Consider the following 6,537-nt stretch of genomic DNA (forward strand, 5'->3'; position numbering starts at 1 on the left):
AATTTTTGCTTTACATATTTAGTAAATACTAGCCATTCTATAACAACAAAATTAATCGTCAAACCTACAATCAACATTTAATTTTTTTTGTTTCAACAACAAAGTCCAGAAGCAGTTTCTTTTTTGTTATGTTTTATTAATTAGAACAATTTTCTAATTTAAATCTACAAAATCAGAAAATAACGCAAGACAGGGCTCTGTTTTTCGCGTTTGATTTAACCCTGCTGAGGGACCCTGGAAAGGATTGAAAGTTGCCCCGTAGAGGCGGCAAGCAAGGAGGAAACTCTCATTGATCTAGGGGGGCAGCAGCCCTCCCGTTTGATTTGAGGAAATCAAACGCGAAAAACAGAGCCCTGTCTTCTTGCGTCTGCATAGCCGCGATGTCAAAACCAGAAGTCCAGAAGCAGTTTCTAACAGGATTAGTTCTTTAATTAAAGCAGTTAGTTTTGCTATCTCTGCCAACTCCATCACTTTTTCCATCCATTCTTCCATTTTGGAAATTAACTTGTCTTTCTATCTTTCTGCATATAGGATTCTAGCCACAGTCAACATATATAATAAATATATATATAATAATATATAAAGTTCCATTTTTAAAAAAGTTTTTATCTAATAGCCCTAAAAGAAAAACTTCTGAAATAATTTTACCCATAATTTTACATGATTGGTATTTTGCATTGTTGACATATGTTCATTGTTAGTTTTGATGGTGTTAGTTTGTAGGACTAGTTCTTAAACTACCATATTGTTACCCCAGCTTTTTAAAAGTGTTTTAAATTGTATTAATGTTATTGTTGTTGCTGCTGCATATTTTCCTCCTATAATAATTTATACTTTAGAAATTTCAGTGATTTATTCCAGATAGTCTCTGAAGTTTTATTGCTTTGTTCGGAAATCTTCTACCACCAGCCTCTGTTGTGGCCCCTCAAATGCCAAATAGGACTTAATGTCTATTTTTACCAACTGAATGAGAAAATTAATAAACAGAACTCGACTGATTCTTTTTTGGAAGCAGCCACAGTTTTCAGATATTCATAGATTTGGCCTGCATAATAGTTTCAAAATGAAGAAGGATGTACAATTATGGCTCTAAGAAAGAAAGGAAAAGGAAGAGGAAGAAAAAAATCAAATGAGATATGTGTTTATTATTTCTGTAACCATAGATAGGAATTATTTATTTTTGTTGTGCTGCTGTCTTCACATTAATCAAAAGGTGATGAAAATGTACATAATTAAAAACTAAAATGAACTCTTCCATTAAATTGTTCCAATCCAGATCTGTTCCTATTCTGTATGTGTTTATTACCTTTCCAAATAATTAGTTGCTTCTTTACTAGCTATCATTCTATTAGCAACCAGTCATATCTCTGAAACTTTGCCAAAGTTTTTTTAAAATCCATAATAATCCATTGGGGCAGAGGACTCTGCTGTATACCAACTAAATCATGTTCTTTTTAAAGTTATACTGAAATATAAAACAGGGAAAGACAGGTTTATCAGAATATCTTAAAGCAACATTGCAACATGCATTAAATCAAACCTTACTGTCATCTAATGTCTCACATAGATGAATAGAAATACAATCTAATCTAATCTAATCTAATCTAAAATAGGTTGATTCCTAAATCCAAAAATGTGGCATATAGAAACAGATTCTGTTAAAAGGAAATCAGCAATGCCCAGGGTGTAAGAGGCAACCAGTTTCAGAATATTTATTACAGCATAAATAGGCATATTGTCTGGTGGAGCATCAGGATCACTGAAAGCTTCCCCAAGTGATTGAAATATTAATAAGGCTGTTGTACGGGTGCTTATGACAGGCTACACAATGAGACATAATGAAAATAAGCAAGAAAGTTGCTTGTTCTTTTCCTTTGAAGAGGTTCCCAGGAAAGAAGGGGGCACAGTTCCTCATGATGAGTCCTTGTGCTTCATTTTTTATAATTGTACCATAGATTTATGCTGAGGGATTTTTGCAGGAAACAAATGCTTGGATAAGAGAAAAGATTACAGCCTGGAACATAGTATCAAAAGATGGAGAGAGGTAGCACAGCTCAGTAACCAAGCATGTTCTGTGGAGCTGGGAAATCCTCTCGTTTTGTTCTGCCATTCATTTATAGCTTATTTATTTGTTCTATCTCACCATAAAACCAAGAAGAAGGCACTTGCATTTTCTCTAAGATGCAGTCAACACTATGAAATCATTTTGTAAAACTAAATATATAGAAGGAATGTTAAAAGGAAATGAATAAACCAGTGCGTAGTCTGATAAACAGTCTTTGATATACAGAGCTACATTTGAAGACATGAATATGGAGTCCATTGGCAGAGAAATCTATACACTGAACTGATTTTACAGATTTGCCTTTGTAAAATGCAGCTGTTATTCCCATGGATGTTTCTTTCAGGTAGAAAATTACAGAAAGGAGTAATCCCTTGAGAGTATTTACAGTACATTTTCAGTGGCTTGTCTTTATAAGCAAGGAGGGATAGGGGAAAAAAATCAGTCAATGAAAATGCTACCAATGCAAAAAGTGATCAAACTTCATCTGAAAAAATTAATTCATTATGTAAAGAGTAAAACTCTCCAGGTGCTGTGGTTCTGAAGAGTGAAAGTAGCAAAACCACTTGGGAAAAATAAATTTCACTTTCAACTTTTGTTCTTCTTAATTCAGGGCATGGGTATCAAACACGTCACATCACGTGACGTGTCGCAACATATCATGATTTTTTTTTGCATTGCTGGAGCTGGATGGGCATGGCCTCTGTATGATGCAACCAGCCCACAGGCCGGCAGTTTAACACCCCTGATTCAGGGGGCAATATTCATAAGATATGTCTTTTAAAGAACTGGGGGAAATGCAAGGCAAGACTTAAGCAGAGCCAGAAGTTTCCAGAGGGAGTGGAATAAACATGTCAAGTTGGTGGCCAGAACTGTGTGATTGGGATACACATACAAAAGGGGTAGGGCTTTGATTGCACAGCTGTGTCTGCCATCTTGACTTTTTTTTAACAACCTGAGCAGACATAACTTTTCCTTTTGCCTCTCACCAGGCCACATGCCATAACTTACCCAAGGTAAATATTTCATTCTCTTTTGTGTTGCCTTTTAATTTGATAAATCCATATACATTTTATGTATTACAGTTGGATACTGCCTATATACTAAAGGAACCAAAATAAAGTAAAGTATTCAGAAAGAATTTGAACCTGAGTCTTCCTGGTCCTGTTGCAATACTACTCTCCTTTCCATTTGCTATGTTGTGCATTTGTGGCTCTCCTTGATGACTATGTAGAAAATTCAACTGATGCAACATGGGTAGTCCAAATGCCAGAGGTAAGGGCTGCTTAAATGGTAAATATATATTTGTCAGCCACAAAGAAGTATTTGTTGAGTTCAAAGCACAGAAGAATTTATTATTGCTCCCTACTGTATACACAAGAATCTAGTCAACTAATGGTCAAAGCTAAATTGGTACCAGATAAGGGTCAACAGAATTCACAGGGGGCAGATTTGTGCCAATGCAATTACTCCAATACATGCTTAACACCACTTTCCAGCTCAGCCTGCTGTTCTCCTACAATATTGTGTGCACTGTATTGCTTACGAGTTTATTTCCTGATACAATTCAAGCTGCTGATGGGACCTATTCAGCATATGTAATTTTTGGTCTAGTGGTTAAGGCACCAGTCTAGAAAGCAGGAGATCATGAGTTCAAGTCTCACCTTAGCCATGAAAGCCAGTTGGGCGACCTTTTTGTTATCTTTTACATTACTCAGTTAAACTCTTGGGAATTGGAGGAGTTATAAATATTAGTTAATAAGTAACATGGTATCACATTGCCCTTTAAAACAGCTTCCCTAATTTTGGCACTCTTCATAGGTAGTAAAATGGGGAAACATTTGTCTCTTTTGGAAGGGAAGGGAAGCTATCTCCTTGTAGCTCACAAGAAATATTGTATAACAGCAGCCAAAAATTGTAAGAGTGTAAAATTACTTTAAGCTAACATATATTCAAAACAGTGCCAGTAAATCTAAGGTGGGCTGGCAAGGATTCAGTTCACTCCCTATCTTCTTCATCTTTAACTTCCATGTATGTATATATCACCTGGTCTGCATTGTTCCTTAATATAAATATGCCTCATAAACTAGTTCTGTGTGCCATATTCTATACATCTTTTCTTAATATAGGCGCCGCTATTTAGGAGACTATCTCATATATTTCAGCCATCCTATTCTCTAACATCAGAAACAGTAAAAATACATTAGCAACATTTTATTGGCTCTATTCCAGTACTACTTAGCCCACGCACTCTCTTTTTGTGTGGGTGTGAAAAAACTATTATCTACTCAAACAAAAATACAAACACAATAAGACACAGACAGGTGTCTCTTTGAACAGGAAAGATTTGATCAGGGTGGCATAATGGAAAGATTTTTATTTTCTCTACAGGCCAGTAGTATACCGTCACATGTTTCCCGTACATGGAGATGGAAATGGCATTTCTGAATAACTGCAGTGCTTCGTGGACTAGTTCCCCAAGGAAAGATTGCTGTCAAAAGCTTTCAGGAGGCCCTGAGAAAAAAAGCAGTCAACTTTAGCACTACTTCCCAATCGCTTGCAATAGCTTCTCGCCATTTTTGCTGGAGAACTTGCTCATTCAAAGTCATGGAGGTAATTTGTGGGAAGAAGCAGCAAATTTTTCCCAAGTGCACATGCATCACTTCCTGAAATGAGGGCAACTCATGTCAAATGATCCTGTAGATTTGCAGTTCATGGCTGTAGCTACTAAAGCTTCTGCATGTGGACGTATGGCTAGTTATTAATGGCAAGGGAGCTAAGAAGCTGCTTTATACTAAATCAAACAATTGAATCAAAGCTTTTTAGGCCATTGAGTCCAACCTCTTGCTTAATACAAGGATTCAGATTAAAGTTTTCCAGGCCAAAAGCTATCCCTGCTCAGCTTGAGTACATGCAGTGAAGGGAACTCAACAATTAAATAATTGATTCACTGTCAAAGGGCTGTTACTCTTAGGATATAAATGCTCTGGTGGAAGAATAAAGCCAGAAGCTCAAAACTTTCTTAGCCAGATGTCATTTCAGGAAGCTTTTTTTCAGAAAAGAAGTGTTGGTGAGGGCAGACTGGTGCACATATGGTCAAATAATACTTACTCTTAAGTCCAAAGAAGAGTTGGAGTCAGAAGAATGTGCCTATCACTGGTTTACATATTTACAACTGAAAGAAAAGTTTAAATTAAATACATTATGGGTTTGACTTTGTTAAAAATAAATTTGAAATTGTACTTTGCAGTAATGATGAACATGTTATTGCCAAGTTTTATAAATTGTTATTGACATTAAATTTGAAATGTGAAGCATTACATGATGCAATGAACAAAGAAATACTGGGTATTATATATATATATATATATATCTAAAGAATCACAACCGTGAGACCACCAGGAGATAAAAAACTATAATCAGTTTATTTACAATTAAAAGCACCTAGCTTTCGCCGGCCTCCTGCCGGCTTCGTCAGGGTGGCTAACCATCAGTGGGTGGCTGTTTTTATGGGAGTGGTGCCTTTTGCACCCGGCTCCTTGATCTCGTGANTATAAATAAATATATATATATATATATATATATATATATATATATATATATATATATATATATATATATATAAATTAGATTATAACAATGTAAATTTTAAATCCTTCATATATTTTTCCATAAATATATATAATCTATTTTTTTTAAAAAAAATGATGTATTGTTGATATTTAACACCTGATAAATTGTCCAAGATGTACAAAAGTATTTCATATGTATATTGAAATGTAAATGCAAAAAGGAACTGTTTGCCATCTTTGGTGTACTTTTGATAAAACAATGGGATACTAGGGTAAGATTCATATTTTAATACAGATGATTCTTAAAGTGAATACAAAAATAAATTTTAATGGAAAAATAACTTGGAAAAAATGGATGCTTGTTGTTATATATGATTAGATAAATTTGGTTGTTGTTACTATGGCTAGTACATGTATAAAAGTAAAAAGTTGAGGCTCTGGTGTTAATATTTAATTCTAGTTATGCTAAAGAGTTTTGTTTGTTTGTTTGTTTGTTTGTTTAGAGAGTTTGTATGGTCCTCCACTCACTCTCAGTGACTCTGGGCGGTTTACAAAAAATTGGAAGTCAATGCTTTTCTTTTTTCCCCCTCTTTATCCTACACTTCTTTCTCCTCCCTTTTCCCTTCACCATTTTCTCACTACTTTCATTTTCATCCGTATCTTATACTTTGATAAGTTTAATAACATTTTTTTAAAAAAAAAAAAAGGCTAAAACCTCTCAGCCAGCAGGCGTACTTAGAATTTTGAGGGTTTCAGGCATTCTTATAAAAAGGCTGCCACACAGCTGCTGCTTATTCTCAAAAGGCATTCATCCCATTTTGAGTCACTTCAAAGTGAGTCATCCACTCACTTCTCAGAAGATAAACTGGTAATATTGAATTTTAGTATATTTTTCAGCCCTTA

The sequence above is a fragment of the Protobothrops mucrosquamatus genome, unplaced genomic scaffold, assembly GCF_001527695.2.
Source record: "Protobothrops mucrosquamatus isolate PMUCROS unplaced genomic scaffold, P.Mucros_1.0 scaffold1578, whole genome shotgun sequence".
Classification (NCBI taxonomy): domain Eukaryota; kingdom Metazoa; phylum Chordata; class Lepidosauria; order Squamata; family Viperidae; genus Protobothrops; species Protobothrops mucrosquamatus.